At 46.9% G+C, this 16,599-nt stretch overlaps 1 pseudogene; it reads left to right on the top strand.

The window, feature by feature from the left end:
- The window catches only part of LOC115122763 (protein TANC2-like), a 224,648-nt pseudogene that overhangs the window by 132,446 nt on the left and 75,603 nt on the right, over positions 1-16,599 (top strand).

The following is a 16,599-nucleotide window of genomic DNA, read 5'->3' on the forward strand; positions in this document are numbered from 1 at the left end:
CCGGGGAAAATATGTTTATTTTGCACATTCTGTCCTCTTATCTCCATGTTGAGGCTGCAAGTCTAAAATCAAGTGTTCTGAAAACTCCCTGGCATGTGTGTGTAAATAACAGAGTGCAGAGTTATTTTCTTCAAAGGCTTTTAGCCAAAACACATTGAGGAGAAGGGAACATTACGGAGAGAATGTATATGCGTATCGAATTGTGACAAATATGGCATGCCTCAAATAGCTTATTCTCCAAAATATGACTAAATGCATCTTAAAAATTTCAGTTACATAACAGGCTGCAATTCCTGACTGATCTTACTGTATCATTGTCTTGCTATTCAGAACAGAGGCATTCATGGGAGATGAGCTGTATTAACGAGCCTTCCCTTCAGGTTGTCATAACGCTCCTGTGAAGGATCAGGTTGGTTCCGGTCCAGATCAGTGGGTCCGCTCTACAGAGTGTTCTCTCTCGTAGAGTGGGAAAGCAGGCTGTTGTATGGACGGTCATAAAATACGCTGCCTCTATGCTCTGTAGTGTTCCAGTTGAATTGCAAACTGTGGAACACAGAGAGACCCTTGGACATCAAAAGTTTGAATAATTCAACAATATTTATATTTTTGAGAATGTAGTAATGGTCCGTGGACACTTAAGGGACAGTCATGTCGAGTGTGTTGACGTTGGTGATCTCATGAAGGACAGGAAACACACATAACTGTATCTCTTTCCCAGCTGTCAGGTTTGCATCTAAATATTGTGAAACTTACACTACCTTTCAAAAGTTTGGGGTCACTTAGAAATGTCCTTATTTTTTGTCCATTAAAATAACATCAAATTGAACAGAAATACTGTGTAGACATTGTTAATGTTGTAAAAAATATATATATTTAATTTTACTAGCCAAGTCAGTTAAGAACAAATTCTTATTTTCAGTGACGGCCTAGGAGCAGTGGGTTAACTGCCTTGTTCAGGGGAAGAACGGCCAATGTTTTCCTCGTCAGCTCGGGATTTGATCTTGCAACCTTTCGGTTACTAGTCCAACGCTCTAACCACTAGGCTACCTTGCCTCCCCGTGACTGTTGTAGCTGGAAACTGTTGTTTTTTATGGAATATCTACATAGGCGTACAGAGGCCCATTATCAGCAACCATCACTCCTGTGTTCCAATGGCACGTTGTGTTAGCTAATCCACTTTTATCATTTTAAAACACTAATTGATCATTAGAAAACCCTTTTGAAATTATGTTAGCACAACTGAAAACTGTTGTTCTGATTAACCTCATAGTCCACCAATACCGGATCCGGGTTCGTGACTACGGCTCAATCTCATTAGCATAACGCACAATGCGAAAAAATATTCCTAAAAATATTTAACCTCCACACATTAACAAGTAAAATAGCTCAAATGAAAGATAAACAAGTTGTTTATCTACCCAGCAAGTCAGATTTCTAAAATGTTTTACGGCGAAAACAGCACATATTTATATTAGATCACCACCGAAACAAAAGGCAAGCGGCGGCCATTTTGTCCCAGAAAAAATAAAATTTAAAAGTAGGATTAAAAAATAAATAATTCACTAACCTTTTGAAAATCTTCATCAGATGACAGTAATAATACATGTTACACAGTACATTTAATTTTTTTTCAATAATATGCTATATAATATCCATAAATCTCGGTTGACGACATTTAAAAAAAAAACATGCTACTCAAATGTCAGGAGAAATGATGATAGCTCCGACAGATAACGTCAGATAACAAGCAATAAACATGACTAAATATACATGTTCTACATATTTTTACAAAGATACACTTCTTCTTAATGCAACCGCTGTATTACATTTATTTTTAACGTTACAGACATCGTTCACTTGGCTATACTAGGAGTCGGCGCTCCAATATTAGCAGTACGTTTGGAGTCCACAGAAACCCAAAATAACCACATAAATATTCCCTTACCTTTGATGTTCTTCCATCAGAAGACGTAGAAGGAGTCATACTTACCCAATAAATCGTTTGGTTTCACATTGCGTGTCCCTGTATTAGCATATGCTAACTGCTTCAGCTGAAATGCATCAAAAATGACTTCTGGTCCAGCACTCTTGCGCACCAAAACTTCCAATTTACATATTATATGTCGATTAAACTGGTCAAACGATGTGCAAAATCGAGCTTTATGCTGTTGTTAGCATGTAGAACAAAGGACAGCGCTAACAGACAAACCGGCTTCAATTTGTGTATTTTCGCGCGCCAAAGGTGCAGGGCTCGTGCGATTCTCACAGTGAACGCGCCATTTGAAAGCAGACATCGCGCTGAACTGATAGAGACTGTTCCTGGATCCGTAGCTGCCTGGGAAGGGTGTTGGCGATGACGTCAAAGTAGACCTAACTTTTCTATTGTTGACAGAGTGTTTGGGAGAATGGCTCTCCTGAGAGTTCTGCTTTACATACAGACATAATTTAAACGGTTTTAGAAACTTTAGAGTGTTTTCTATTCAATAATAATTTTTATATGCATATATTAGCAATTTTGGGAAAAAATATTTTCAGTTTACTATGGGCACGCACTTTCTCCAACGGGGGCAGTATAGAGCCCTAGGCTTAAGTGGTTAAAGAAGCAATAAAACTGGCCTCCTTTAGACTAGTTGTGTATCTGGAGCATCAGCATTTGTGGGTTCGATTTCAGGCTCAAAACATCCAGAAACAAAGACCTTTCTGCTGAAACTCGTCAGTCTATTCTTGTTCTGAGAAATGAAGGCTATTCCACACAAGAAATTGCCAAGAAACTGAAGATCTCGTACAACGCTGTGTACTACTCCCTTCACAGAACAGCACAAACTGTCTCTAACCAGAATAGAAAGAGGAGTGGGAGGCCCCGGTGCACAACTGAGCAAGAGGACAAGTACATTATAGTGTCTAGTTTGAGAAACAGACGCCTCACAAGTCCTCAAAACACCAGTCTCAACGTCAACAGTGAAGAGGCGACTCCGGGATACTGGCCTTCTAAGCAGAGTTGCAAAGAAAAAGCCATATCTCAGACTGGCCAATAAAAATAAAAGATTAAGATGGGCAAAAGAACATAGACTCTGGACAGAGGAACTCTGCCAGGAATGAGAGAAAGGTGAGAGAAGAGGAGGCCATGGATTGGCTGGTCTACCACGGCAGACAAACATCAAAGCTCCAGGCTTTAACAGTTTCTATCAGAGAGAAAAAGAGAAAGAGAAAGAGATAGAAAGGGAGCATGAGAGAGAGAGTTGAAGTGCAGGAGGAGAGAACTGTCTGAGAAGATGAAGGGAGAGGAAAGAAAGGAGGAGGTCGAAAAGGAGGAGAGAGGGAGGGGGATGGGTATACTTTACCTAATGAGAGAGAAGCCTGTTGGGATAGTGTGAGCAGGATGGAGAGAGAGAGAGAGGATGGAGAGAGGGATGGGTGGAGGGAGGAGAGAGAGAGGGATGGATGGAGGGAGGAGAGAGAGGGGGATGGAGGGAGGTGAGAGAGAGGGATAGAGAGAGGATGGAGAGAGGGATGGGTGGAGGGAGGGAGGGAGGAGAGCGAGGGATGGATGGAGGGAGGGAGGGAGGAGAGAGAGAGGGATGGGGGGAGGGAGGAGAGAGAGGGGGATGGAGGTGAGAGAGGGATGGAGGGAGGTAAGAGAGAGGGATGGAGGGAGGTAAGAGAGAGGGATGGAGGGAGGAGAGAGATGGATGGATGGAGGGAGGAGAGAGAGAGGGGTGGAGGGAGGAGAGAGAGAGGGGTGGAGGGAGGAGAGAGAGAGAGAGAGGGGTGGAGGGAGAGGAGAGAGAGAGGGATAGAGGGAGAGGAGAGAGAGAGAGGGATGGAGGGAGGAGAGAGATGGATGGATGGAGGGAGGAGAGGGATGGATGGAGGGAGGAGAGGGATGGATGGAGGGAGGAGAGAGAGATGGATGGATGGAGGAGAGAGATGGATGGATGGAGGAGAGAGAGGGATGGATGGAGGGAGGAGAGAGAGGGGGGGGTGGAGGGAGGAGAGCGAGAGGGGTGGAGGGAGAGGAGAAAGAGAGGGATGGAGGGAGGAGAGGGGGACGAAGGGAGGAAATAAAACATCTTAAAGGAGGATACTTCTGTCTATAGAACCTCTGTCTGTAGTACCTCTGTCTATAGTACCTCTGTCTATAATATCTATATCTATAATATCTCTGTCTATAATACTCCTCATAAAGGGAGTGGGAGATTGGGCGAACATCACATTTTAGAGGAGACAGTAGCATTCAGTTTATTTCTGAAATGTGTTGTGGGATAGCTGGCTGGAGGGTGCATTAGTACATCTACTGGTACCATCACATCCCCGTTGAGGCTGTGGTCTGACGTTGTTGTAGACATCCCTTATAGTCATGAATATTTCCTGTTTTGACTGGCTTGGAGGCTGCAGCTCCCACAGCTGGGCCAGAGAAGAAAACACACACACACACACACACACACACACACACACACACACACACACACACACACACACACACACACACACACACTTACTTCTAATCCCATTGAAGATAGTGGCCACAGAGCTGGCCTTCAGACACAGCAGTGTCAGTGTGAAGGCTTTCTCTCCTTGAATAAGATATTTGCCTGCAGAGTTAATTCATTCACAGGGTCTGGGTGGCATCTGGAACAGCCCTGCAGAGGGAGGGGAGCAAAGTCCATGGAACAGTCATTCAGAGGGGGTTGGGGGACAGTTCCATGGAACAGCCATATTGCATCCCTCCATTCCGCCCTCCTCTCTAACCTTTACTGTGAACTAACTCACCCTGGCTTGACAGCCAAACCGCCTCAAGATGCTGGCATGAGCTAATATAATGCTGTATGTGATTCAAAGCTAACCGTTTCTTTCTCGCCTCTCCTGCTCTGTCCCCACCTGCCCGCTTCATACACACCCTCAGCCACCAGCTGGGCTCAGCTGGAGGACGTGACCTACCTGGAGGAACAGAGACACACTCCGCTGAGCATGTCCATGCACATGAACCGACAGAACACACACACTGGGGCAGGACGCGCTCAGACCGACCTCAGAGGTAAGACAGTAATGCTATAGCCCTTCAGAAGAGACGGATCCCAAATCATACCCTATACTCTATATACTGTCATGCACATAGGGCTCTGGTCAAAGGGCACAATATAGGGAACTGCCTAATCTGCAGATATAATACACATGGACAGACACCTCTCCTCAGTCTAGATATAACACACATGGACAGACACCTCTCCTCAGTCTAGATATAACACACATGGACAGACACCTCTCTCCTCAGTCTAGATATAATACACATTGACAGACACCTCTCTCCTCAGTCTAGATATAACACACATGGACAGACACCTCTCCTCAGTCTAGATATAACACACATGGACAGACACCTCTCTCCTCAGTCTAGATATAACACACATGGACAGACACCTCTCTCCTCAGTCTAGATATAACACACATGGACATACACCTCTCTCCTCAGTCTAGATATAACACACATGGACATACACCTCTCTCCTCAGTCTAGATATAACACACATGGACAGACACCTCTCTCCTCAGTCTAGATATAACACACATGGACAGACACCTCTCTCCTCAGTCTAGATATAACACACATGGACATACACCTCTCTCCTCAGTCTAGATATAATACACATGGACATACACCTCTCTCCTCAGTCTAGATATAATACACATTGACAGACACCTCTCTCCTCAGTCTAGATATAACACACATGGACATACACCTCTCTCCTCAGTCTAGATATAATACACATGGACAGACACCTCTCTCCTCAGTCTAGATATAACACACATGGACATACACCTCTCTCCTCAGTCTAGATATAACACACATGGACAGACACCTCTCTCCTCAGTCTAGATATAATACACATTGACAGACACCGATCTCCTCAGTCTAGATATAATACACATGGACAGACACCTCTCTCCTCAGTCTAGATATAACACACATGGACAGACACCTCTCTCCTCAGTCTAGATATAATACACATTGACAGACACCGCTCTCCTCAGTCTAGATATAATACACATGGACAGACACCTCTCTCCTCAGTCTAGATATAATACACATGGACAGACACCTCTCTCCTCAGTCTAGATATAACACACATGGACATACACCTCTCTCCTCAGTCTAGATATAACACACATGGACAGACACCTCTCTCCTCAGTCTAGATATAATACACATTGACAGACACCGATCTCCTCAGTCTAGATATAATACACATGGACAGACACCTCTCTCCTCAGTCTAGATATAACACACATGGACAGACACCTCTCTCCTCAGTCTAGATATAATACACATTGACAGACACCGCTCTCCTCAGTCTAGATATAATACACATGGACAGACACCTCTCCTCAGTCTAGATATAATACACATGGACAGACATCTCTCTCCTCAGTCTAGATATAACAGACATGGACAGACACCTCTCTCCTCAGTCTAGATATAATACACGTTGACAAGACACCTCTCCTCAGTCTAGATATAACAGACATGGACAGACACCTCTCTCCTCAGTCTAGATATAACAGACATGGACAGACACCTCTCTCCTCAGTCTAGATATAACAGACATGGACAGACACCTCTCTCCTCAGTCTAGATATAATAAACGTTGACAAACACCTCTCCGAGAGAGACAGAGGGAGAGAGTGGAGGGACAGAGAGAGTGAATGTGGGAGAGGAAGGGAGAGAGCGTGGGGGAAGGAGGGAGAGAGAGTATGGGAGAGAGAACAAATTGTCTGCCACAAAAGTAGGAATGGTCACGACTTAACATTTCTTACAGTGGGGAGAACAAGTATTTTATTCACTGCCGATTTTGCAGGTTTTCCAACTTACAAAGCATGTAGAGGTCTGTAATTTTTATCATTACACTTCAACTGTGAGAGACGTAATCTAAAACAAAAATCCAGAAAATCACATTGTATGATTTTCAAGTAATTCATTTGCGTTTTATTGCATGACATAAGTTTTTGATACATCAGAAAAGCAGAACTTAATATTTGGTACAGAAACCTTTGTTTGCAATTACATAGATCATACGTTTCCTGTAGTTCTTGACCAGGTTTGCACACACTGCAGCAGGGATTTTGGCCCTCTCCTCCATACAGACCTTCTCCAGATCCTTCAGGTTTCGGGGCTAGGCCACTCCAGGACCTTGAGATGCTTTTTACGGAGCCACTCCTTAGTTGCCCTGGCTGTGTGTTTTGGGTCGTTGTCAGACCCAGATACGACCCATCTTCAATGCTCTTACTGAGGGAAGGAGGTTGTTGGCCAAGATCTCTCGATACATGGCCCCATCCATCCTCCCCTCAATACGGTGCAGTCGTCCTGTGCCCTTTGCAGAAAAGCATCCCCAAAGAATGATGTTTCCACCTCCATGCTTCACGATTGGGATGATAATCTTGGGGTTGTACTCATCCTTCTTCTTCCTCCAAACACGGCGAGTGGAGTTTACACCAAAAAGCTATATTTTTTTGTCTCATCAGACCACATGACCTTCTCCCATTCCTCCTCTGGATCATCCAGATGGTCATTGGCAAACTTCAGACGGGCCTGGACATGCGCTGGCGTGCGCAGCATGATTTTAATCCATGACGGCGTAGTGTGTTACTAATGGTTTTCTTCGAGACTGTGGTCCCAGCTCTCTTCAGGTCATTGACCAGGTCCTGCCGTGTAGTTCTGGGCTGATCCCTTACCTTCCTCATGATCATTGATGCCCCACAAGGTGAGATCTTGCATGGAGCCCCAGACCGAGGGTGATTGACCGTCATTTTGAACTTTTTCCATTTTTAATAATTGTGCCAACAGTTGTTGCCTTCTCACCAAGCTGCTTGCCTATTGTTCTGTAGCCCATCCCAGCCTTGTGCAGGTCTACAATTTTATCCCTGATGTCCTTACACATCTCTCTGGTCTTGGCCATTGTGGAGAGGTTGGAGTCTGTTTGATTGAGTGTGTGGATAGGTGTCTTTTATACAGGTAATGGTTCAAACAGGTGCAGTTAATACAGGTAATGAGTGGAGAACAGGAGGGATTCTTAAAGAAAAATTAACTAGGTCTGTGAGAGCTGGAATTCTTACTGGTTGGTGGGTGATCAAATACTTATGTCATGCAATAAAATGCAAATGAATTACTTAAAAATCATAGAATGTGATTTTCTGGATTTTTGTTTTAGATTCCATCTCTCACGGTTGAAGTGTACCTATGATAAAAAATTACAGACCTCTACATGCTTTGTAAGTAGGAAAACCTGCAAAATCGGCAGTGTATCAAATACTTGTTCTCCCCACTGTATATACAAAAGAGGGTTGTTGTGCTAGTCAGATGGTAAACAGATGCTGAAGCGTCCTCCTGCACTACAGTATAGAGGGTTGTTGTGTTAGTCAGATGGTAACCAGATGCTGAAGCGTCCTCCTGCACTATACTAGATGGTTGTTGTGCTAGTCAGATGGTAACCAGATGCTGAAGGGTCCTCCTGCACTATGGTATAGAGGGTTGTTGTGGTAGTCAGATGGTAACCAGATGCTGAAGTGTCCTCCTGCACTATACTAGAGTGTTGTTGTGCTAGTCAGATGGTAACCAAATGCTGAAGCGTCCTCCTGCACTATACTAGAGGGTTGTTGTGCTAGTCAGATGGTAACCAGATGCTGAAGTGTCCTCCTGCACTATACTAGATGGTTGTTGTGCTAGTCAGATGGTAACCAGATGCTGAAGCGTCCTCCTGCACTATGGTATAGAGGGTTGTTTTGTTAGTCAGATGGTAACCAGATGCTGAAGTGTCCTCCTGCACTATACTAGAGTGTTGTTGTACTAGTCAGATGGTAACCAAATGCTGAAGCGTCCTCCTGCACTATACTAGAGGGTTGTTGTGCTAGTCAGATGATAACCAGATGCTGAAGTGTCCTCCTGCACTATACTAGAGTGTTGTTGTGCTAGTCAGATGGTAACCAAATGCTGAAGCGTCCTCCTGCACTATACTAGAGGGTTGTTGTGCTAGTCAGATGGTAACCAGATGCTGAAGTGTCCTCCTGCACTATACTAGATGGTTGTTGTGCTAGTCAGATGGTAACCAGATGCTGAAGCGTCCTCCTGCACTATGGTATAGAGGGTTGTTTTGTTAGTCAGATGGTAAGCAGATGCTGAAGTGTCCTCCTGCACTATACTAGAGTGTTGTTGTACTGGTCAGATGGTAACCAAATGCTGAAGCGTCCTCCTGCACTATACTAGAGGGTTGTTGTGCTAGTCAGATGATAACCAGATGCTGAAGTGTCCTTCTGCACTATACTAGAGGGTTGTTGTTTTAGTCAGATGGTAACCAGATGCTGAAGTGTCCTCCTGCACTATACTAGAGTGTTGTTGTGCTAGTCAGATGGTAACCAAATGCTGAAGCGTCCTCCTGCACTATACTAGAGGGTTGTTGTGCTAGTCAGATGATAACCAGATGCTGAAGTGTCCTTCTGCACTATACTAGAGGGTTGTTGTTTTAGTCAGATGGTAACCAGATGCTCAAGCGTCCTCCTGCACTATAGTATAGAGGGTTGTTGTGCTAGTCAGATGGTAACCAAATGCTGGAGTGTCCTCCTGCACTATACTAGAGGGTTGTTGTGCTAGTCAGATGATAACCAGATGCTGAAGTGTCCTCCTGCACTATACTAGAGAGTTGTTGTGTTAGTCAGATGATAACCAGATGCTCAAGCGTCCTCCTGCACTATACTAGAGGGTTGTTGTGCTAGTCAGATGGTAACCAGATGCTGAAGTCTCCTCCTGCACTATACTAGAGGGTTGTTGTGCTAGTCAGATGGTAACCAGATGCTGAAGTGTCCTCCTGCATTATACTAGAGGGTTGTTGTGCTAGTCAGATGGTAGCCAGATGCTGAAGTGTCCTCCTGCATTATACTAGAGGGTTGTTGTGCTAGTCAGATGATAACCAGATGCTCAAGCGTCCTCCTGCACTATAGTATAGAGGGTTGTTGTGCTAGTCAGATGATAACCAGATGCTTCACTTCTTTAGTGTAATGTTGTTTGATGCTGTCAGGGAAATCAAAGGACTAGCTCACTGATCCCAAATGTCACCCTATTTAGTGCACTATTTTTGACCAGGGCCCTAGATAGGTGGGGGCTATTCTTGTTCATCACCTGTAAACAACGCAACAAAGTGTTCATTTGGATAAGAATCTGCTAAATGACTTAAATGTAAATGTAAATAGGTAATAGTGTCATTTGGGAATCAACTGAGGTAGCTTAGCTAGAGGTGTTGATAAACCTGGTGGTACAGGCAGGTTCACTTTCTTAGATTGACACCCACTCATTTTAGACACACACTGGCACACAAACTCAAACTCATTCAACATTCACACAAACACACACTCACACATAACACTCACACACACTGGCACTCAAAACACACTCACTCAACATTCACATACACTAACACACACACACACACGTGCATGCAGGCAGACACACACTCACACACGCACACGATGTGGAGTAGAGAGTAGATCCCCTGGTACTTCATATGGAGCAGACTGAAGTACCACTCGTCCTCTCCTCCACTCCCTCCATCCTTTCATCCTCCCCTGCTCTGAGTCATCCTCACCTGGTGAATAATTCAACTGTCTGAGTGAGCCTCTCCTTCTGACTAGCCAGGGGGGAGGAGAGGAAACCGAGTGATACCTCTCTGTCTGACTAGCCAGGGGGGAGGAGAGGAAACAGAGTGATACCTCTCTGTCTGACTAGCCAGGGGGGAGAGGAAACAGAGTGATACCTCTCTGTCTGACTAGCCAGAGGGGAGGAGAGGAAACAGAGTGATACCTCTCTGTCTGACTAGCCAGGGGGGAGGAGAGGAAACAGAGTGATACCTCTCTGTCTGACTAGTCAGGGGGTGAGGAGAGGAAACAGAGTGATACCTCTCTGTCTGACTAGCCAGGGGGGAGGAGAGGAAACAGATTGATACCTCTCTGTCTGACTAGCCAGGGGGGGAGATGAAACAGAGTGATACCTCTCTGTCTGACTAGCCAGGGGGAGGAGAGGAAACAGATGGATACCTCTCCGTCTGACTAGCCAGGTGGGAGGAGAGGAAACAGATTGATACCTCTCTGTCTGACTAGCGAGGGGAGAGGAGAGGAAACAGAGTGATACCTCTCTGTCTGACTAGCCAGGGGGGAGGAGAGGAAACAGAGTGATACCTCTCTGTCTGACTAGCCAGGGGGGAGGAGAGGAAACGGAGTGATACCTCTCTGTCTGACTAGCCAGGGGGGAGGAGAGGAAACAGAGTGATACCTCTCTGTCTGACTAGCCAGGGGGGATGAGAGGAAACAGACTGATACCTCTCTGTCTGACTAGCCAGGGGGGGAGAGGAAACAGAGTGATACCTCTCTGTCTGACTAGCCAGGGGGAGGAGAGGAAACAGAGTGATACCTCTCTGTCTGACTAGCCAGGGGGGAGGAGAGGAAACAGAGTGATACCTCTCTGTCTGATTAGCCAGGGGAGGAGAGGAAACAGAGTGATACCTCTCTGTCTGACTAGCCAGGGGAGGAGAGGAAACAGAGTGATACCTCTCTGTCTGACTAGCCAGGGGGGAGGAGAGGAAACAGAGTGATACCTCTCTGTCTGACTAGCCAGGGGGAGAGGAAACAGAGTGATACCTCTCTGTCTGACTAGCCAGGGGGAGAGAGGAAACAGAGTGATTACCTCTCTGTCTGACTAGCCAGGGGGAGGAGAGGAAACAGAGTGATACCTCTCTGTCTGACTAGCCAGGGGGAGAGGAAACAGAGTGATACCTCTCTGTCTGACTAGCCAGGGGGGAGGAGAGGAAACAGAGTGATACCTCTCTGTCTGACAAGCCAGGGGGAGGAGAGGAAACAGAGTGATACCTCTCTGTCTGACTAACCAGGGGAGGAGAGGAAACAGAGTGATACCTCTCTGTCTGACTAGCCAGGGGGAGGAGAGGAAACAGAGTGATACCTCTCTGTCTGACTAGCCAGGGGGATGAGAGGAAACAGACTGATACCTCTCTGTCTGACTAGCCAGGGGGAGAGGAAACAGAGTGATACCTCTCTGTCTGACTAGCCAGGGGGAGGAGAGGAAACAGAGTGATACCTCTCTGTCTGACTAGCCAGGGGGAGGAGAGAAACAGAGTGATACCTCTCTGTCTGACTAGCCAGGGGAGGAGAGGAAACAGAGTGATACCTCTCTGTCTGACTAGCCAGGGGGAGGAGAGGAAACAGAGTGATACCTCTCTGTCTGACTAGCCAGGGGGAGAGGAAACAGAGTGATACCTCTCTGTCTGACTAGCCAGGGGGATGAGAGGAAACAGACTGATACCTCTCTGTCTGACTAGCCAGGGGGAGAGGAAACAGAGTGATACCTCTCTGTCTGACTAGCCAGGGGGGAGGAGAGGAAACAGAGTGATACCTCTCTGTCTGACTAACCAGGGGGGAGGAGAGGAAACAGAGTGATACCTCTCTGTCTGACTAGCCAGGGGGGAGGAGAGGAAACAGAGTGATACCTCTCTGTCTGACTAGCCAGGGGGGAGGAGAGGAAACAGAGTGATACCTCTCTGTCTGACTAGCCAGGGGGGAGAGGAAACAGAGTGATACCTCTCTGTCTGACTAGCCAGGGGGAGAGAGGAAACAGAGTGATACCTCTCTGTCTGACTAGCCAGGGGGAGAGAAACAGAGTGATACCTCTCTGTCTGACTAACCAGGGGGAGGAGAGGAAACAGAGTGATACCTCTCTGTCTGACTAGCCAGGGGGGAGGAGAGGAAACAGAGTGATACCTCTCTGTCTGACTAGCCAGGGGGGAGGAGAGGAAACAGATTGATACCTCTCTGTCTGACTAGCCAGGGGGGAGGAGAGGAAACAGAGTGATACCTCTCTGTCTGACTAGCCAGGGGGAGAGGAAACAGAGTGATACCTCTCTGTCTGACTAGCCAGGGGAGGAGAGGAAACAGAGTGATTACCTCTCTGTCTGACTAGCCAGGCGGGAGGAGAGGAAACAGAGTGATACCTATCTGTCTGACTAGCCAGGGGGGAGAGGAAACAGAGTGATACCTCTCTGTCTGACTAGCCAGGGGGAGGAGAGGAAACAGAGTGATACCTCTCTGTCTGACTAGCCAGGGGGAGGAGAGGAAACAGAGTGATACCTCTCTGTCTGACTAGCCAGGGGGAGGAGAGGAAACAGAGTGATACCTCTCTGTCTGACTAGCCAGGGGGAGGAGAGGAAACAGAGTGATACCTCTCTGTCTGACTAGCCAGGGGGGAGGAGAGGAAACAGAGTGATACCTCTCTGTCTGACTAGCCAGGGGGGAGGAGAGGAAACAGAGTGATACCTCTCTGTCTGACTAGCCAGGGGGGAGGAGAGGAAACGGAGTGATACCTCTCTGTCTGACTAGCCAGGGGAGGAGAGGAAACAGAGTGATACCTCTCTGTCTGACTAGCCAGAGGGGAGGAGAGGAAACAGAGTGATACCTCTCTGTCTGACTAGCCAGGGGGAGGAGAGGAAACAGAGTGATACCTCTCTGTCTGACTAGCCAGGGGGGAGGAGAGGAAACAGAGTGATACCTCTCTGTCTGACTAGCCAGGGGGGGAGAGGAAACAGAGTGATACCTCTCTGTCTGACTAGCCAGGGGGAGGAGAGGAAACAGAGTGATACCTCTCTGTCTGACTAGCCAGGGGGAGGAGAGAAACAGGCCTGACACCTTCTGTCTGACTGCCAGGGGGAGGGAATGAGTGATAGCACCATCTGACTAGCCAAGACCCCACAGACACAAACCTAGCCTAGCCAGGGGGAGGAGAGTCCCAGAGTGATACCTCTCTGTCTGACTAGCCAGGGGAGCCATGCTTCAGAGTGATTTTATCTGACTAACCAGGGGGAGAGAGGAAACAGAGTGATACCTCTCTGACTTCAGGAGAGGGTGAATAAGCCTAAACAATGATACCTCTCTGTCTGACTAGCCAGGGGGAAGAGGCAGAGTGATATCTCTGTCTGACTAGCCAGGGGGAGAGTTCTTCAGAGTGATACCTCTCTGTCTGACTAGCCAGGGGGAGGAGAGGAAACAAAGTGATACCTCTGAATCTGACTAGCCAACCCTGCAGGAAACAGAGTGATACCTCTCTGTCTGACTAGCCAGGGGGAGGAGAGGAAACAGAGTGATACCTCTCCGTCTGACTGTTCCAGGGGATTGCCTCATCTTACTCTCTGTTTTTCTGACTAGCCAGGGGGAGGAGAGCCAGAGTGCCTCTCTGTCTGACTAGCCAGGGGGAAAGGTAACAGAGTTACTTTGTCTGACTAGCCAGGGGGAGGAGAGGAACAGTGATACCTCCTGTCTGACTAGCCAGGGGAGGAGAAACAGAGTGATACCTCTCTGTCTGACTAGCCAGAGGGAGGAGAGGAAACAGAGTGATACTCTCTGTCTGACTAGCCAGGGGGAGGAGAGGAAACAGAGTGATACACCTGTCTGACTAGCCAGGGGGAGGAGAGGCAGAGTGATCCTCTCTGTCTGACTAGTCAGGGGGAGGAGAGGAAACAGAGTGATACCTCTCTGTCTGACTAGCCAGGGGAGGAGATCAAACATGATTTTTCTGACTAGCCAGGGGAGGAGAAAATCAGGGTGATACCTCTCTAATCTGACTAGCCAGGGGAAAATCAGAGTTACCTCTGATTTGACAATCCAAGGAGAGGTCCCAGCTGATAACATGCATGCCAGGGGTTTTGTTAGAAAAAATACCTCTCTTCTGACTATCCAAAGAGGAAACAGTTTAGTTTACCTCTCTGTCTGACTAGCCAGGCGGGGGGGAGAGGAAACAGAGTGATACCTATCTGTCTGACTAAAGGGGGAGAGGAAACAGAGTGATACCTCTCTGTCTGACTAGCCAGCCAGAATGTAAGGAAACAGAGTGATATTTCATCTGTCTGACTATGTTCAGGGAAAAGTAAAATTAGATACCTCTCTTTCTGACTAGCCAGGGGGAGGAGACTGAAACAGAGTGATACTCTCTGTCTGACTAACCAGGGGGAGGAGAGGAAAAATTACCTCTTGTTTAGTCAGGGGGAAGAGGAAACAGAGTGAAACCTCTCTGTTGAACAAGGAGGAAACAGATTGATATCTCTGTCTGACTAGCCAGGGGGAGAGGAAACAGAGTGAATCTCTGTCTGACTAGCCAGGGGCAGAGGAAACAGAGTGATACCTTCCATCTGACTAGCCAGGGGGAGGAGAGGAAAAGAATATACTTCCGCTTGATACCTCTCTGTCTGACTAGCGACATTTTTGTTTTTTCTTTGTTGTCTCCTAGGAGAGGAAACAGAGTGATACCTTCCGTCTGACTATTTCAGGGGAGGAGAGGAAACAGATTGATACCTCTCTGTCTGACTATATCTGGGGGAGGAGAGGAAACAGAGTGATACCTCTCTGTCTGACTAGCCAGGGGGAGGAGAGGAAAAAGTGATACCTCTCTGTCTGAAGGAGCCAGGGGGAGGAGAGAAACAGAACTATACCTCTCTGTCTGACTAGCCAGGGGGTAGGAGAGTTTAGAGTGATTTTCCTTCTGTCTGACTAGAGAGGGGAGAGTCCAAACATCAAATGATACCTCTTGTCTGACTAGCCAGGGGAGAGTCACAGAGTGATACCTCTCTGTCTGACTAGCCAGGGGGAGGAGAGGAAACAGAGTGATACCTCTCTGTCTGACTAGCCAGGGGGGAGGAGAGGAAACAGATTGATACCTCTCTGTCTGACTAGCCAGGGGGGAGGAGTGATACTTATGGCCTACACCTTACAGTCTTGCCTGAACAGGGAATGATAGAGCACCATCTACAGAAGACCCCACAGACACAAACCTAGCCTGGAAACAGTCCCTGCTCCCACCTTACTGCTCACAGCCTTGCAGCCATGCTTCTAGGATTTTATCATTTACAGCAGACCAACAGAGGCTATATGACTTCACTAATAAGCCTAATGCTTAATGGTCACTGTATAGACAAATGCTAGTGCTGAGTAGTATCTTGGTGATTAAAGGATTCTTCATTGGAATTGGAATTTAAAGTTATTTCCTGAGTTGATTGAATTTAAATGTAATTTTTAACTTTAAACCCTGCACCACTAGCATACTGCACACGGCTGCAGATTCCATTCTGTTATGCTCTGTTTAACTGTTCTCTCATTGCCTCATCTTACTTCTGTTTTTCTCAGCTTCTGCTAACAGCCATGCCTGGCTATCCCAATCCTGTAAATGTACTTTACTTTCTGGATGAATTCTGGATGATAGCGGGGTGAACAACAGTGGTTGTTTGTCCTTGATGATCTTTTTGGCCTTCCTGTGACATCGGGTGGTGTAGGTGTCCTGGAGGGCAGGTAGTTTGCCCCCGGTGATGCGTTGTGCAGACCTCACTACCCTCTGGAGAGCTTTGCGGTTGTGGGCGGAGCAGTTGTCATACCAGGCGGCGATACAGCCTGACAGGACGCTCTCGATTGTGCATCTGTAAAAGTTTGTGAGTGTTTTTGGTGACAAGCCAAATTTCTTCCGCCTCCTGAGGTTGAAGAGGCGCTGTTGCGCCTTCTTCACCACGATGT

The sequence above is a fragment of the Oncorhynchus nerka genome, linkage group LG28, assembly GCF_034236695.1.
Source record: "Oncorhynchus nerka isolate Pitt River linkage group LG28, Oner_Uvic_2.0, whole genome shotgun sequence".
Lineage (NCBI taxonomy): Eukaryota > Metazoa > Chordata > Actinopteri > Salmoniformes > Salmonidae > Oncorhynchus > Oncorhynchus nerka.